Genomic DNA, 19,896 nt, shown 5'->3' with positions numbered 1-19,896 from the left:
TCTGAGATATGATTAACAACTTTCTTAATTTCTTCCATCATTATTGTTTTTTTTTAGTTTTTCTTGAGTCAAATTTGATGATTCATAGTTTCTAAAGAAAAGTATCCATTTCAAACAGGTTTGCAAATTTATTGCATAGTTTGCCTGTCTAAATAGGAGGAATTTGTGTGGTTAAAGTTTATAAATATTATATATATATATATTTGTTGTTGTCGTTGTTGTTGCTTCCTCTCAACCACTATTTATGGTGAAAGAGAATTTCAAGACTTCTCTGAAGGTCTGGATGTGGTTGTCATCTTCAGTTACTATCCAACTAAATAGGTCTACTATTTACTTCTTCCATAATATTTTTATAACTACTATTAGCACTTCCAGTTTTAGACCACATCATCTTAGATTTAGATATAAGCAACAGTAAATATTAATTCATCAATAAAGACAAGATAAAGTAGGGTACTTACCCGCTCAATTATGTTTTAATTTGGAATTTTAAATTTTAATTATTTCTGTCTTTCCATTAAGAAAACTGAAAAAAAGGGAGAAATTACCTGCTTTTCAAGTGCCTCTTTTCTGAGCCATAAAACTGCAGCCAATTCTTGCTACCTAAATATATCCAGCCATATTTCAATATTCTTTTCTCACCTGAAGCTACAAACAGATCTGTGGAAAGAACCTTCGGTGAAAGCCTTGTTGCATAATTGGAAAAACCCATACTTGTAAACATCCTTGCACTTGTTAGGCAGTTGAGCATATTTTTCTATTTCATTCTCTTCTTCAGATACACAAATTCAGGATTTGTTGGATTTAATTGTATACTCTCCTTTCTGATTGGTTTTGACAATTTATATTTGCCTGTGCTTTTCTCAAGATTGTTCTCCATATCATAGGTTCAGTTTTCAGCATTCTTGATTCTTCATTTGACTGTTTGTAATAATATTTAAATTTTATGGTGACATGATTTCTTTCCTTAAAATTATTTTCTCAGATCCTCTGACTTAGTTTTTATTCAGTCTGTTTTCTTTTATCTTTTAAAAATATTTTCATTTCTTAAGAGTGCCCAATGCTTATCATCTAAAATGTTATATAATTGGGTAATATAGTTCATCTGTAGACATCACACTATACTTATTTTCTTCTTTCTGTTGCACATTTTTTTTGCAAAAATAGCTTATAGGCCCTTTTTATTTGTTTATTTATTCATCCTTAAATGGGCAGCTGAATGAAGAATTGCTATTATCTGAAAAATAAATCACATGAATTTAAATTCTCTTTGCACTCTTGTATTTTTTAACCCTTAAAAATCAACCTAGAGTACTGTACAGAACTGGGCAGCATAGGTATGTGGAAGAGGCACCCTCTGCTTTGTGCCATTATTTAATATTTTACAGTAACATTTCTGTTTAGTTCTTAGTTTCATTTACATGTATCTTGCTTTGAAATAACACGTCCACAATGTAGAGATTAAGCCTAACCTATTAATCTCCACTTTCTCATCCACAATTCATTATCTAACACCATACCCTCCTTCGATTTTTATCTCCACCATGCCTTATCTCTGATACCAGTGACAGCCATGGTCCATTAGCCAAGTCTAATGGACAATTCTCACTTCTTATTTTCATTAAGCATACAACAACATTTGACCACTCTTTTCTTCTTGAGACTCTCTCATCACTTAATCTTCATTTCTCTTGCCTCTTCTCCTATTTTAGTAATCAGTCTCCTTTCCTGGCCACTACATAATGGAGTACCTTGGGGTTGGTCCATATTATTTTTCTCTTCTCTAGCTCTATCTACTTCCTAGATGATGTACTCCAAGCCTTTAGTTTTAAAAATACTGTACATGGTATAGACTTCCAAATTTCTATTTTAAGCTTTGGCATCTTTAAATTCCAGACTTCAATATCCAAACTACATACTTCTCATTTTTCATAAACTTCTCAAACTCAACTTGTTTAAAAGAAAGTCTTGTATTTTGTTACTTGTTTCATTTATCTTTCTCCTTCAGACTCCCTATCTCAGAAGTTTTATTGTTTCTTAAGAAACAATTATCCACTCAATTTTTCAAACTAGAAGTTGAGGATTCTCATCTGTGTTATTTCTCAAATCTACCCTCAGCAGCCAGAACGATTTGTTAAGATCATAGATCATGTCACTTTGGCTTTTCTCCTAAATTGTTTCAATACTTCCCATTTCTATTACAACAATATTAGAACCACTTATCACAGATTTATTTAGTTCATGGGTCCTCATTTGTCCTTCTGCCTCCCTCTCCAAATTCATCTTGATCCTTTCTTCACTCAGTCAATAGTCTTTGACCACACTGTTCTGATTTATTTTCCTTCATCTTTTCACACCCCTTCCCTTCATTGGACTTTTATTGTGGCTCCTAACAACTGCGAGGGTGCTATTGTCCCATCTCTCTGAAAGAAAAGTTTATTATCACCCATTAGTTATCAGCTTAAATGTTGTTTTCAGAGCCTTTATAACCACTGCATCTAAGGCAGGTTTCCCAACTTCTATTATTATCTGTTGGTATTTATCACAATCTGTAATTGTCTTTAATTTTTTTTCAATGTTGTTGAGGACAGAGACCTCGTATGTCCGATTCACAGTCTTATGCCACTTCCTGTCATGGTGTCTGCAAGTCTAGACAAAGACTCCAGAGGCCCTAAGCATTGATAAAAGAGTGGAACTCTCCTCCACCAAATAGTATTTAAAATATATGAAACTACAAAATAAGTTTGAAGTAAATAAAAATCTTATCTTTATCATGATGACTATTTTGAATAAATAACATGGTAAACATTAGAATTTTTCTCATATTTTTGGTGATCCTATTTTGATGACACTAAAATGTACTTGGTTGTCTTATAGATATTCTAATATCACTTAATAAATAGTGCTTTATTAATAAATGAAGAAATGAATGGACATTATAAATTTATTTGCAACATAAGGATTTCTAGTTTTTCCTGATGTCTTAGGGAAAGAAAGCTGTTCAGTCCTTTTACTCAGAATCCTTTTCAGTGTGTGGAATTCTCAAAATATCTTAGTAGGTATATTTCTGACACATGTAGAGGGGAGAAAAAGTTTTTATGATCAACTGAAATTTGGAAACATGACAACTTCGCTGCCAATGGTGTGGATGGTGTGGAAGATGGAGGATCTCATAGAGGAGAAAAGTTCATAATGAAGGAAGATGCAACTTCTGCTTTTACAGTTTTAACTCTTACTTTTTTGGAAATTGTAAGGGAAGTAATTGAAGAAGGGGGCTATCAATAAGAGGAGAGATTGATCCTGGATTTAAGACTACGAAGGGTAAGATTTACATTACTTCAGGACACTGCTAATTATTACTCTTACAGAAGCTTTTTACCTTTATTTTGATAAAATACAGTTTTATAAAGGGTCGATTTTCCAAAGTTTGCTGCCTACCTGCTACTGAGTCAATTCCAAAAATTGGATAATAGGTAGTGGTTTTAGATAATATGTCACCACTGATTTTCAAGAGGAGCTCAATATCCTTTATCTCAAGGAAGGTTTTAGTTTCAAAATTCTTCTTATCCTAAACATCATCCCTGGCCCCTCACTGTCTGTCCTGAACATTAGTGAGGATATGCATTTTGCTTTTTGCTTCCCTTTAGTATTCCAGTTCCTAAAACAAGTGATGATTCTGGGAAATATTGCCATTTTTTCAAATTTATTACCTGGGGAAGTGTTTTTGACAGATTAATTGCAATGTTGCATAACAACATGCCTATATTGATATAATATTGGAAGTCTACCATAGCAGGTACCTTCAACAGAACTGATAAACATAAGAAATAGGTAAGGGGTATGGCTATGGAGAGTTTATAGCATGTCTTATGCTTTCTCATTTTTTATACCTGTTATGGATTTGATGTGGAGGAAGACCCTTCTTATCACATTCAAGAACCTTCAAAGTCAGCTTTGACATAGAAGATAAAGTAAGTAAAGCACTTCAGTCACAAAAAGAGATTTCTAATGATCTTTTGACACTGGAACGGCATAACAAGGTGAAATAAGCCCCAGAATGAAGAAATGTAAATACTGTATACAAGATGATCACACCTGAAATAGAACGTGGATATATTTTATTGTTCACTTTGGTCAATTTCTGTGAGTGGCTAGATTAGAAACGACCTTATAAATCTGTCCCTGCATTGCTAGCTTTCCTTCAGCACTTTTTCATGACTCAGAACGAAGACTGAAACAGAGGTGATTGTTTCTTTTTTTTTTAAATTGAAATAAATGTTTAATTGTCCCAACAGTAGAATATTATGTCAACTTCACAAATTGTTAACTTCAGTATTCATAAAAATTTTATTATCTTTGAAAGTAATCTGTAAGGTAAGATTTTTGTACTTTGCAGGAATTCCTGATTACAGACATTGATGGCTAAGGAATCATAGCTAACTATAAATTATCAGCCATAGCCAAATAATTGTGAAAGCAAATGAAATTGTTTCAAATTCATAAAAAAATACTTGATGTGGGATGGAGCACATTTATATGTTCAATGTGACATATGATGGGGCCTCCAGCTCTTTTTGTTTGTTTGTTTGTTTTTTATTATGTTACGTTAATCACCATACATTACATCATTAGTTTTTGATGTAGTGTTCCATGATTCATTGTTTGCGTATAACACCCAGTGCTCCATGCTGAACATGCCCTCCTTAATACCCATCACCAGGTTAACGCATCCCCCACCCTCCTCCCCTCTAGAACCCTCAGTTTGTTTTTCAGAGTCCATAGTCTCTCATGCTTTGTCTCCCCCTCCGATTTCCCCCCTTCATTCTTCCTACAGCATCAATGCAGGTGTTCCTTGCCTTATTAAACCTAATACCCTAATGCTAACTTTTAAATTTACAATACAAATAAACAGAGGAGTGATTATTTGCATTACAAAATAATATGTGATTTTTAACAAGATTCTTTTATATAATAAGCCTCTTCCCAGGTTCACAAAAAAAAATGGGAATCAATTTATAAAATGTTAATTATTCATTCCTTCAGGATCATAACTATTATGTTTTCTACGAGGTAAACTTGCTTTTGGAAATGAATGCTTTCAATACTTGGCACTTTTCCTAAAGAAAAATAGCAATTAGTGACAGCAAGTCACTTGACTATAGTTCAGAAACCCATCATGTTTGTATGGAATAAAGGCTTAAACACAGTCCACAGCTTTCCTAGAGGCAAGCAGAATTTCCTCTTTACTGAAGTAATGTGATCAGATATTCTAGGTTTTTGTATGCCTTTACATATTACCAGAGTCTGCACTAGCTTTATGCAGCTAAGAGTAGAGGTGACAGGTAGGCCAGAATATAATGAATATGGTAATCCTGGCAAGAAACAATGGAAGCACATCTGAAGGTTTTTCTGTCCCTTGGAGACTCAGTAAGATATATCCTAGAAAGGCTCCTAGGATGATAATAAGATGACTTTGCAACCTGATTAATATGGACATCAAAAACAAAGCTCAGAATCTAAAATCAGTTCAGTGTTATGAGCCCTGAGACATTGAGGAGGATATACTAGATGTCAGAGGGAAGAACTAGAGAGAAATATAAAGATTGATGTTGAGGAGACCCTATGAGTAATAATTTAGTCTTGTCTACATTTAGCTTTAAAAAGTTGGATGACATCCAAGCCTGAATGTCACAGAGACCATTATGTGCCATGCAGAAAACCATCATAAGGCCCATGGGGATGTGAAACAGACCGAAGTGTCATCTGTGCTTATTTGACACAGAAATGTATTGGTTCTAAAGTCAACGTTCATAATAAATAGGCAGATATAAACATGAAACTATATACTTATATTTCATATATATAAATAAGCAAAACATATTAAAAATTACTAATCTTTTTGTTTCATATAAATACAAATATATGCTGTCATTTAAAGCACATAGTCCTACCCTCAAAAAGCTTATATTTCAAAACAGGTTCCAATATGAATGGTTTCCAATTATAAGTTACTATCAAACTGTCCTACATTTTTTCATTTTTGTTTTTCAGAATATCCCATGAACCTTTAGCTATTTCTCTAAATGGTGCAGGGGTTAAAAAAGGTGATTGTTTATAGAATAATGGAGGCTGCAATATCGAGAATTATAGACCTCTATAATCAATGGACCATAAAGTTCTGACACTTAAAATAACCATTTGTTCCCAACACAGAAAACATTCTTATATTTTAACTACAGTGCATTAAAAAAATGTTCAATAATACAGTTCTGTGTTCTATAACAACAGTAAGGAATTAAATCTAGAAGGATTCTCGGAATAGAATACTGAACTTGTAATGATAGGTTTGTTTTTACCACAGAGGGTTTTCTGTTGGAATTGGATAAGGGCTGTATCCACAGGACTGAAGCATTCAAAGGAATGCCAGGTTTGATCAGTCTTCTGATGTTGGCCAGTAACTAATTGGTTTGCGCTAGATGGACATGATTTCAGTATGGTGGCCTGAATTGTTTATAGACTGCTGAACAATTCCTTTTTTATTTTTTTTCCTGGAAGCTCTACTTCAACTATCTGATTTTAACCAGCCTCCCTCACAGGCCCTAAAACTATTCTGAGATAGCAGTGAACTTTGCTTATCTCCAATCTAAGCCATATTCCATATAGAAGGGTGTTTCCTGATCCATTCTCCTCAAATTTTACTTATGAATCTTCTAATTCAAGGTTATCTTGAGTTTTACCAAGTAGCAAAATAATTTACATTTCTGTGTATTTTTTATTCTTACCCCAGTAGTATGTATATATGAATTTTCATCAGACAACAGTTTTAACCTTTGGACAATAATAATGATTAGCTAAGAATTTTCCTCTTTTTTGCAGTCCAAAATGTTATTGAAATTTTGAGACCTGTTAAATAACATAATGTGGTACATTATTTTAATGCCTCTGTAAGAATCCTTATATAATTTTAGATACTTCCTGCAAGTTATACATTTATTTTTGTAAGATCATGTTCAACTTGATTCATGATCATGTGGTTTATAAATATTAAAAAGCATAGGGTTCCACTGATTTCATTTATATTTTAAACTAGAGGTTTCAATCCATTTACATATTTTATGAAAATGCTTATGTGGTACTAATTTAACTTAAGTAAGTGGGCAGTAAGTTGCCCAGTATACTCACTTGTTTAGAAAAATGATAGTGATTTATGATTTAGATACATTTATATGCAAGATGTAATCATAGAAAGGGTCACCAAACCTGTTCGTTTCACTATAATTGAATTTCCAATTCATTGAGGGAGGACTGATTTAATGTCTAAATAAATACTCTAACTTTAGGTAGCGAACTACTCATTGTGACAGCAAGTAGTCTCTTGGTCTATTCAGAATGTGTCAAAATTTATGTGCTATTGCATGCCCTAAGGAGAAAAAAAAAGTAGAAGAATATGTCCAAGGGGAATGGAACATACATTGTATTACTTTTAATCATATGTGTTATGTTACAAATCCAAGACTTAAAAACTATAACCTACTGTGCTTCATATCTATACCATAACTTTTAACTTCATATTTTCAACTTCTATAATTATCCTGTTATTTTTTAACAATTGTGCCAATTTTTAAAATCCATTAAGAGATATTGTGTGCTTGCTATTAGGTCCAAAAAAATCCCATTTTTAATACTGAAGTAAATTAATTATTCTGAGAAAGCTGTATATTATATTTTAGTTACTTGTTAATTATATTAATGATTAATCATGGTTCGTATCATTACAGCCAAGTGTGAGTTTTTAAGGACAATTATAGAAACATCATTTCATATATTTTCCCAATACTTTTTAGTACCTTCCAAACAAAGGCAATTCAGCAATAAAATTGTTTCAAATGGCTGTTCTCACAATTTGCGTGTAATGATAACAGTCAAACTGTTTCTACCTAACATTTACAAAGGTTTTTTTTTTAATACCCACATAATTTATCTAACATTTTACTGCTGCAATTAAGAAAATTTGGTTACAAGCCAAAATAGGGTATGTGGAATATTTGAAATAGAGGTGCATGCTATAATTGGTTAAACAGCAAGTGGTTCTTTGTTTTCTTAACCCTTTTCCATTATTTATCAATTTTGAAGCCTTTTTGTTTCAAATCCTTTTGATTTCTTTTGAAAAATACTACTTTGGGCTAAAAATTTGAAACGATCTCATATATATCATATCACATTATGATATATTTTATCCAAAATAATTATATACTTCCCTCTCCATTAACAGTCTTTTCTTTTGTTCTAAGAATTAGCAAATCATTGTACTTACAGGATTAAATTTATTTTGTAAAATACAAGATAAAGCTATATCCATAATTTTTAATCACATTTTTCAAAGTAAAGCCCCAATTAGGCCATTGCTCCCTTGATTAATTACAATAAAAATTTGATCCCTCTGATAAAAAAGGATTTCTGATATTTTTACACTCTAACAAGCATTCATTTAGAACAGGGAAAGAAGGAAAGGGAATTAACATATATTCGACTCCAACTGTGGAAAAACCTATTTACTTTTCTTACTTAATTTTCACAATAGTCATCTGTGTCAGGCATTATTGTCATCATCTTACATCTCTGGTAAATGAAATTCAGAGATATTAAATAATCTATCTGAGATCACACAGTTAGCCAATGAAAAAGTTGGAATACAAACCTGGTCCCTCAGATTCCTGTCTTTTGCCAACTTTCAGCAGCTTTGGGAAGCATCTGTAGGAGCCAACCTATCTTGTTCCCTTGGTCAGAAGCATGGAGATGCTATTATTATGATTCATAGTCTAGTAAAAGTTAGGAAATGTGACAATATTAGAAATATTGTTCTTGATCAATATCCAAAGAATAAATAGAACAGAGAAAGATAATCCTGATGTCATTCTGTAATATATTAATAATTTTAATAATGGAATATGATTTATTTGCATAACTTGAAATTTTAAAACATATTTTAAAAAAACCTGACACATTATGTTACTTTTGTATTACTTGAAACTTTCATTTGCATTTAAACCTTTTATGTACTTTGCTGATAAAGAGGTATTCAGGGTACTAGGAACAAATAAAATTTGTATTGGTGAAGGGAACACCTTTAAGCTTCTTTCCTATAATGAATGTCAAGAAATATCTGGAAATGACAATTGAGTTAGAATATGCAAAATACCTAAAGAATGGCGGTCTTGAAATCATTCAGAAATGATAGTAAAACAGAAAGCAGTTGCATAGAGCTGATGTCCTATGTGCTTCAGGTCACTCCATGAAAGGAAAAGAATGACCTCTAATGAAGTCACTTGATCCCTAATAAAATGAAAGACCTGATTATTTTCCATGATATTTTAGACCATCCAAGCTCAGGGATGATTGACTTTACTATCTAGATCAGGAATCAATGGTAGAAGGCTATGAACTGACTATGGCCAAACATCTGTTTTGTATATCAAGTTTTGCTGGAACAGAGACACTCATTTGTTTATGTATTATCTATGACTGCTTTTATATGGCTCCCAAAGCCATGTGATTGTTGCTATCTGGTCTTTTGCAGAAAGTTTATCTACCAACCCTGGTCTAGGTAAAAGCACTAAAAACAATGCTCATTTGCCACGTTCATAGTATTCAAACATATTCTCTCTCTTTTTATTTTTATATTTACTCTTAGTGTCATTCAGTAAAATGAGGTTTTAGAATTGGTGTTATCAGTCTTCAGAAATCTCTTCTGAGACATCCATCCACCTACCTTTTTTCTCTCAACATTCCCTCTGTTTCTTATCTTTCACTCTTTTTTTGTATAATTTCCTCTACGTCCCCTGTATTACATTTAAGTGTTGCTTTATTTATAGTGAGCATAATGCAGTGAATGATTTCACAGGATGGTGTGTGCCCTGGCATATTATCTTGTTGAACTATTCAATTAAATATGATAATGTTGAGCACATTGACACTGTTAAACACTCAGGTGAATGAGCAATTCACCGTGAAGTGCAGAAATATTTGAAATCATCTGCATGTCTACAAGCAATATTTATTTTTTTTATATGAGTACTTCAGGCTTCTAGTGAATGATACATGCTAGGAGAAAAAAAAAACTACCAAGAAATTAGAATATATAGAAGACTTAAAAGATCTCAGAGAAATCATAATTTTTAATTGTTTCCTGACATACACATAAAGAAAAGTAAATTAGATACTAAACTTTTGCTCCAACATTTATAAAGTGTTTCAGGTTTACAAAACATTGTATTAACTCGTTTCTATGAGGTATATCACCATAGTTCCCAGGCTTTCTTAAAAATGTATCATTCAAAGGCGTTTTTCTCAAGTACAATATCTAATTAGTATTGTTTTATTAAATTTTGTATCATTTATATTGAAAACACTTTCTCTGGAAGTTGGATAATAAAATGTACCTTGAGCTGATTAGAGCATGTTTAGCTGTGAAAGTAACACTTTAAAAGATTTAGGGCCACAGCAATAAAGGATGTCGTCAATCAGTTAGTTGCATGTGGGTGGCGAGTTAAAAAACGTATCCCTTAATATTGTGCTGAAAATTCAAATTAAATGACAGACCTTGAAGTCTTTGTTTCTGAAAGTTACTTCTACCGAGACGCTCTTTTGTTCTTTTGGAAAGCTCCCATTTATGGCAGGAAAGTGTTAGAACTCCATTATTTTTCACTATGATTTAGAGAGATATGTTCTAGTTCTGTGAAGAATAGTGTTGTTACTTTGATAGGGATTGCATTAAATCTGTAGATATAACAGATCAAGTAGGGATGAGGTGGGGGTGGAGTGATTGTCAGGAAAGAGGGTTTTAAACTTATGATAATTTTTACAATGTTAATTCAACCAATCCATGAGTATGGAATATCTTTCCATTGGTTTGTGTCAACTTCAGTTTCTTTCTTCAGTGTTTTATAGTTCTCAGAGCACAGGTCTTTCAACTTCTTGGTTATTTATTCCTAGGCATTTTATTCTTTTTGGCACAATTATAAATGAAATTGTTTTCTTAATTTCTCTTTGTTATTAGCAAGCAGATATATAACCCAATTTCTGTATATTATTCTTGTATCCTGCAAATTTACTGAATTCATTTATTACATCTAATAGTTTTTTGGTGGAATCTTTAGGGCTATGTATAGTATCATGTCATCTACAAATAGTGACAGTTTAATTTCTTCCTTACCAATTTGGATGCCTTTTATTTCTTCTCATCCAATTGCTGTGACTAGGACTTCCAGTACTATGTTGAATAAAAGGTGAGTGAACATCCTTATATTGTTCCTGATCTTAGAGGAAAAGCTCTCAGTTTTTCATCATTGTGATATTATCTATGAGTTTGTCATTATGACCTTTATTATGTTGAGGTATGTTCCCTCTACACCCACTTTGTTGAGAGCTTTTATCATGTACAGAAGTTGAATTTTGTAAAATGCTTTTTAATGCATCTATTGAGATGATCATATGATTTGTATCCTTCATTCTATTGAAGTGGTGTATCATGTTTATTGATTTATGAATATTGAACCATCCTTAAATCCCTGGAATAAATCTCACTTGATCATGGCCAATGATCCTTTTAATGTATTGTTGAATGTGGTTTGCTAATATTTTGAGGGGTTTTGCATCGATGTTCATTAGAGAGATTGGCCTATAGATTTTTTGTAGTCTCTTTATCTAGTTTTGGTATCAAGGTAATGCTGGTCTTGTATTTGGAAGCCTTCCTCCCATGTCTATTGTTTTGGAACACTTTGAGGTAAATAGGTATTTACTCTTATTTAAATGTTTGGTAGAATTCACCTGTGAATCCATTTGGTCCTGGACTTTTGTTTGTTGGAGTCTTTTGATTACTGATTCACTAGTAATTGGTCCATTCATATTTTCTATTTCTTCCTAATGCAGTTTTGGAAGTTGTATGTTTCTAAAAATTTATCCATTTCTTCTAGGTTGTTTAATTTGTTGACATATAATTTTTTGTAGTATTCTCTTATAATTCTTTGTATTTCTCTGGTATTCCCTTTCTGATTTATTTGTGTTTTCTCTCTCTCTCTCTCTTTTTTTTTTCTTGATGAGTCTGGTTAAAATTTTAGCAATTTTGCTTATCTTTTCAAAGAATCAGCTCTTGGTTTCATGGATCCTTTCTATTGCTTTTTTAGTCTCTATTTCATTTATTTCTGCTCTGATCTTTATTATTAATTCCTTCTACTAACGTTGGGCTTTGTTTTTGTTTTTCTAGTTCCTTTAGATGTAAGGTTATATTGTTTATTTGAACTTTTTCTTATTTCTTGAGGTAAGTCTATATTGCTTTAGATTTCCCTGTAAAAACTATGTTCATTCTGTCCCAAAGATTTTGATATGCCGTCTTTTAAATGTCATTTGTCTCCATGTACTTTTTTAATTTCCTCATTGGTTTCTTTGTTGACCCATGGGCTATTTAGTGGCATATTGTTGAGCCTCCATGTGTGTGGTTTTTTTTCCCCCCAGGTTTTTTCTTGTGATTGATTTCTAATATCATATCATTGTGGTTGTATGGGAAAGTTTGGAGAAAATGAAGAGAAATTATAAATAAATTATAAGAATATAAACAAAAAACCAAACAACACTAATGGAAAAAATTTATCCACAAAATGTAGGATGCACTTAAGAAAATCTCTGTTATTTGAAAAATGGCAAAAGAATTAAGTTGAAAGATATATTTCAATGAGTGGGAAGGAAAAGGAACAATTTTAGGAAACATAAAACAAATGAAACAGAACTAGTAATCAAATGATGAAGAAGAAAATGATGAAAAGAGACGTTCTAGATGCATCTTAAAATGTTGTAATAACCTCATACTATTTTTTTAACTGAATAATTAGCATTTGGGCACAAAAATAAAACAGACAGTAATAAAAAATTAGGCCAGTATCATATTTTCTGTCTACAACATGACATTATAGGTGACATTGGAGCAAAATCTACTGGATTGAAAAGGCAAGAGATTATGATGTGCAGTTTTTATTCATCAGTAAGCTGTCATTAAATCATAAAAATCAATAGAAACGTAGACTTCTAAATATAAATCTTAGAAAATATTTTCCAATGTTTCTTCTTTAGAAATAAAAATCTTAACATTATATTATATCTAACTAAATAATGGAACAAAATTAAAAATTAAAATATGGGGAACATGCAGACTATGATGATAAGCACTGAGGTCAAGTAAACATGTATGTTGAGTCTAAACTAAGAAGCGCTATTACTTGGTAGTTTGGAGCATATGTTCTGGAAAGACAAAATTAGATTCAATTCCTGCGTGGAACACAGAAATTTGTGGCCTTGGGCACTTACTTTCTTTAAGCCTCAGATTGTTTTGTCTTTTTTTTTTAATTGGAAAAATATGGAACCAATCTCAGAAGGTAATTTAGTGAATAAATATATTTTAAATGCTCTGCATAGTTCTAAGCATATTTTTACTAATTAACATTGTTTTAATTATGATGATCAAATATAATGGATATTTTATATTTGAATGAAACCATATGTGATATGAAAAAAATAATACAATCTCAATAGTCTGGGTCTAAAATTCCATGCTGCCATATAATAGATCAAGTAAGGATGAGGTGGGGGTGGAGTGATTGTCAGGAAAGAGGGTTTTAAACTTATGATAAACTACTAGGTTTATATTTATTATTTGATGTTTAAAATTAGATTTAAGTGTGAAATATGTTGAAAAAATAAAATAACCTAAATTCACATAAAAATCAAATATGATCCTTCAAATCACATGTGAAGATAGAAATAAACAGAACAATACAAATATCAAAGGAGAATTTTGAAAACCTAATAAGAGGAACAAAAACAACAAGAACGATAAACTAGCACAGAAAGAATAAAGATTAATAAACAATAAATATGAAAATATTCTAGTTTTAAAAGTTTTTACATAGATACAGAGTACAAATTAATTTTTTAAAAGTGATAACTATTATATAAACATGGCTGTCATACAAATCTAGAGGAATATATGTCAAAGACGTAGTTGCCTATTTACATCAGTAATGATGGAACTAGTGAGATATAAAGCTGGTTCAAAGATCATTTAAAGAACTATTTACTATAGTCTGAAGAAAAGTGTTGGAATAAAATTGCTAATTTGTATGTAAGATTTTTTTAAAGCCCTACATGGCAATAAAATTATAACTTTTATGATAAAAATGTGAATCTTTTAGGATAAAAAACAATTATATCTCTATCCACCCAAATTAAGAAATTAACATGTAATTTCATAACCTAAACCCTGATTAGTAAATAATGTATCAAAGGAAGTTGCATTTCCCTTGTGAATTAAATACTCCATGGGTGGGCCTGTTATTTAGTGCATCAGTATGACACTGAAAGTACACACATTACTTGTTTTGCTTTATTACTGATTTGGATAATGTTTCTTTTTTTTTAAGATTTTATTTATTTATTTTGACAGAGAGACAGAGAGAGAGGGAACACAAGCAGGGGGAGTGGGAGAGGGAGAAGCAGGCTTCCCGCTGAGCAGAGAGCCCGATGTGGGACTCGATCCCAGGACCCTGGGATCATGACCTGAGCTGAAGGCAGATGCTTAAGGACTGAGCCACTCAGGCATTTCTTAACAGCAGATACTACTATTATTCTGCAAACTACTATTTATTGAGTGTTTGTGTGTGTGTGTATACCTTCTTCTATGCATCTTTACCACAAAGAAGGGTTTATGTTACAAAAATGTGTGAGAAAACTGGGCCACCTGTTTTGAAAAACTCAAATTATAACCTTATATTTATATCATTTATCAAAATAAATTCCATGGATTAAAGAGTTATAAATGAAACAAAATTTTAAAAGTATTGATGAATATTTAACAAATATTGAGGACTCATAAAGGAAATAATGATTTTGATTACCTGAACATTTAAATTAACTTTATTAAAAATGTTATAATATATTTAAAGAATGAGAGAATACTCTTAGTAAATGTGATATTGTGTTGATACTTTTTCATAAAGTATGGTAAAAATTATTTAATATTACAAAAATATTATGAAACTATGATCAATCTAAAACACAAGCCAATAAACATGAAAATATATTCAATATCCATTAATTAAAGTGCAAATTAAGACAACAATGAAATTCTAGCTTCTATATTTGTTCTGTAGAAGTGTTAAAGTTTTAAAATATTACTCAAAGTTTTGGTAGAATTATAAATTAGTGCAAATTTACTGGGAAGAATTTTGGCAAATAAATCAAATCTTTGAAAGCTCTCCTAGTACTTGACCCAGTATGCCTACTTGTCTAATATTTATGAAAGAAAATCTTAGGGGTGCCTGGGTGGCTCAGTCGGTTAAGCATCTGACTTCAGCTCAGGTCATGATTTCAGGGTGCTGGGATCGAGTCCTGTGCTGGGCTCCATGCTCACTCCATGCTCAGTGAGGAGTCTCCTTGTCCCTCTGCCCCTCCCACCAATCATACTCTCTCTCTCAAATAAATAAATAAATAAATAAATAAATAAATAAATAAAATCTTTAAAAAGATAAAAGAAAATTTTAAAGTAATCATATTTTCCAATAATGGGGATTATTTAAATAAATTATAGTACATCAATTAGTAGATTATTATGCAGCCAGTAAAATTATGCATTTGACAAATATTTAATATTAAAATATATTTTAACTGCATCAAAAGAGTTATATAAAATATTCCAAACTTGTATCTACAATTATGCATAAAACATCCTTGACTTGTTTCTAATCTTAGGGGAAAGCCTTCAGTTTTTCACTGTTAAGTGTGATGGTTAGCTGTGCAGTTTTGTAGATGCTGCTTATTAAGTTGAGAAAGTTTCTTTCTATTTCTAATTTGAGGATTGTTTTTGTCATGAAAGGGTTTGGATTTTGCCAAATGCTTTTTTGTGTCTATGACGGTGATTGTATTTTTTTCTATTAATATAGTGTGTTACATTAATCGAGTTTTGAATGCTAAGTCACCCTTTTATTTTGGGATAAATACAATTTGTTTGTAGTTCATAAAGCTTTTTGTATGTTGCTGAATTTGGTTTGGTAATATTTGTTAAGGATTTTTGTATCTATATCCAAAATTAATATGAGTTGGTTGTATTTTTTTTTTTCTTGTGAATCCTTGGCTTTGATATCATGGTAATAGTGGCCTCAGAGAATGTGTTAGAAATATGCCTTGCTCTTCAATTTTTGGAATTGAACATTCTTTTTGGAAGATTCTGTGAAGATTTGGTATTAATTTTTCTTTGAGTGTTTGGTAGAATTCACCAGTAAAGCCATTTAGTTTTGTGATTTTCTTCATGTTTTTCTATTTGTTTGTTTTGTTTTTTGTTTCTTTTTTCAGAGAGAGAGAGCGTGTACAAGTGGCAGGGAGGGGCAGAGGGAGGGGGGAGAGAGAATCCTAAGCAGGCTCCATGCTCAGTGAGGAGCCTGATGCAGGGCTCAATCTCACAACCCTGAGATCATGAGCTGAGCCAAAATCAAGAGTCAAATGCTTAACTGACTGAGCCATCCAGATGCCCCTCTTCATGTGGTTTTAATTTTAAAAAAATTGACTGATGTATGAATGACATACATTATATTAGTTTCAGGTACACACATAATTTTTGATGTTTGTATATATTGCAAAATGATCACTACAATAAGTTATCATCCATCACCATACATGGTTACAGAATGTATTTTTTCTTGTGATAAAAACTGGTAAGATTTACTGGTTTAGCAACTTCAAATATGCAATAGAATTTATTAACTATACTTGCCATGCTGTTCTACATGCTCATGATTTATTTATTCCTGGAAATTTATACCTTTTGATTCCCTTTACCCATTTTGCCCACACTCCAGCCCCTGCTTCTGGCAACCCCCAATCTGTTGTCTGTATCTATGAGCTTGACTTTTTGGTTTTGGTTTTAGTTTTTGAGATTCCACATGTAAGTGAGATCATTTTTTTTCTGAGTTATTTCAGTTTAGCATAACGCTGTCAAGGTCCATCTCTGTTGTTAAGGATGGCAAGATTTCATTCTTTTTTATAGATGAATAATATTCCAGTGTGTGTGTGTGTGTGTGTGTGTGTGTGTGTGTGTGTTGCATTTTCTTATTGATTCATCTGTCAGTGAACCCTTATGTTGTTTTCATATCTTGTCTATTGTAAATAATGCTGCAGTGAACATGAGGGTGCAAGATCTTTTCAAGTCAGTATTTTTGTTTTCTTTGGATAGGGCCCCAGAAGTTGAATTACTGGATTGCATGGTAGTTCTATTTTAATGTTTTTGAGAAATTTTCATATTGTTTTCCATAGTGGCTTTACCAATTTCTATTCCCCCCAGCAGTGTACTGGGGTTTCCTTTGCTCTACATCCTTTCGACTCTTGTTATTGCTTCTTTTTGATACTAACCAAATGGCTGGTGTAAAGTGATGTCTCATTGTGGTTTTGATTTGCACTTTCTGATATTAGTGATATTGAGATTCTTTTCATGTGTCTGTTGGCCATCTATATGCCTTCTTTGGAAAAATGTCTATCAAGATCCTCTGCCCATTTTTAGTCAGATGTTTGGTTTTTTATTTTTAGTTTTGCTATTAAGTTGTGAGTTCTTTATATATTTTAGATATTAACCTGTTATCAGATATAGGATTTTCAAATTATTTTCCCATTCAGTAGGTTGTCTTTTCATTTTGTGGATGGTTTCCTTTGCTGTGCAGAACTTTTCAGTGTGATGTATCCTATTTGTTTATTTTTGCTTTTGTTGCCTTTTTTATGATACAAGAGAGTAGTCCAGTTTTACTCTTTTGCATGTGGCTGTCCACATTTCCTAGCACCATTTATTGAAGTTACTGACATATCCCCCCTGTATGTTCTTGGCTTTTTTGTCATAATTTAATTGACCATATATGCATGGGTTTATTTCTAAGCTTTAGCTGTTCCATTCCATTGACTATTGTGTTTGCTTTTATGTCAATACCACCTGATTTAATTAATAAGCTTTATAATATAATTTGAAGTCAGGGAATCTGTTGCCTTCAGTTTTGTTCTTTTCAAGATTGCTTTGGCTAAGGGCACCTGGATGGCAAAGTTAGTTAAGCGTCTGGCTCTTGGTTTTGGCTCAGGTGGTGATCTCAGAGTCATGAGATTGAGCCCCATGTCAGGCTCCACGCTGAGCATGGAGTCTGCTTGAGATTCTCTCTCCTTCTCCCTCTGCCCCTCCCACTTGTGCTCTCTCTCTCTCTTGCTCAAAATAAATAAATCTTAAAAAAAAAAAAGAAGATTGCTTTGGCTATTCAGGGTCTTTTTGTGGTTCTATACAAATTTTAGAATTTTTCATTTTATTTCTGTGATAGGAATCTTGATAGGGATTGCGTTGAATCTGTATAATGCTTTGAGTAGTATTGACATTTTAACAATATTAATTCTTCCCATATATGAACATAGTGTATCTTTCCATTTATTTGTGTCATCTTAAATTTATCAAAATCTTACAGTTTTCAGAGTACAGGTCTTTTACCTCCTTGGTTAACTTTATTTCTAGATATATTACTCTCTTTAAATGCAATTGAAAATGGGATTGGTTTCTTAATTTCTGTTTCTGAAAGTTTGTTATTAGTGTATAAAATGCAACAGATTTCTGTATGTTGACTTTGTATCCTGCAATTTTACTGAATTTATTAGTTTTAAGAGTTTTTGGTGGAATGTTCAGGATTTTCAATACATAGTATATTGTCTGCAAATAATGAGACTTTTACTTTCTTTCAAATTTGGATGACTTTTCTTTTTCTGTGGCTAAGATTCCCAAATCTATGTTGAAAAAAGTGGTGAGAATGATCATCCTTACTCCAGATCCTAAAGGAAAAGCTTTCAACTTTTCATCACTGAGTATGATGTTAACTATGGGCTTGTTCATATATAGTCTTTATTTTGTGGAGGTACATTCCCTCTACACTCACTTTGTTGAAAGTTTTTCTCATATTTGTATGTTGAATTTTGTTAAATGTTTTTCTGAATCTATTGAGATGATCATACAATTTTGATCCTTCATTTGGATAATGTGTTTTATCACAGTGATTGGTTTGCGGATGTTGAACCATTCTTCTGTCCTTGGAATAAATCTCAATTAATCATCATGTATGATCCTTTGAAAAAATTGTTGAATTTGATTTGCTAAAATTTGTTTGAGGATGTTTGTTAAGAATATGTGTACATCAGGAATATTAGCCTGTAATTTCCTTTTCTTATGATATCCTTATCTGGTTTTAGTATAAAGGTAATGGCCTCAGAAAAAGTTGAAAGTGTGCCTTCCTCGTCTATTTTTGGAAGACTCTGAGAAGGATTGGTATTAATTCTTCTTTGAATGTTTGAAAAAATTTACTAGTAAAATTGTCTGATCCTGAACTTTGGTTTGTAGGCAGTTTTTAAATTACTGTTTCAATTTCCTTACTAGTAATCAGTCTGTTCAAATTTTCTATTTCTTCATGATGCAGTCTTTGAAGTTGATGTTTCTAGGAATTTAGCCATTTCTTCTTGGTTGTCCAACCTACTTGCAAAAACTTGTTCATAGTAGTTTTTTATAATTCTTTGTTTATCTATGGTATCAGTTATAATGCCTCCTCTTTCATTTCTGATTTTATTTATTTGAGCCCTCCCTCTTTTTTTCTTGGTGAGTCTAAAGATTTGTCAATTTTGTTTATCTTTTCAAAGAGCCAGTTCTGTGTTTTTTTTTTACCTTTCCAGTCTCTATTTCATTTATTTATGCTTCAGTCTTTGTTTTTTCCTTCCTTACACTAATTTTGCCATTATTTTTCTTCTCTTTCTACTTCCTTTAAAGATTAAAGTAAGGTTATTTGAAATTTT

The sequence above is a fragment of the Eumetopias jubatus genome, unplaced genomic scaffold (genome assembly GCF_037043125.1).
Source record: "Eumetopias jubatus isolate StellerSeaLion01/CBP00866 unplaced genomic scaffold, mEumJub1_p1.0 scaffold_6, whole genome shotgun sequence".
Lineage (NCBI taxonomy): Eukaryota > Metazoa > Chordata > Mammalia > Carnivora > Otariidae > Eumetopias > Eumetopias jubatus.
This window is presented reverse-complemented; position numbering follows the sequence as displayed.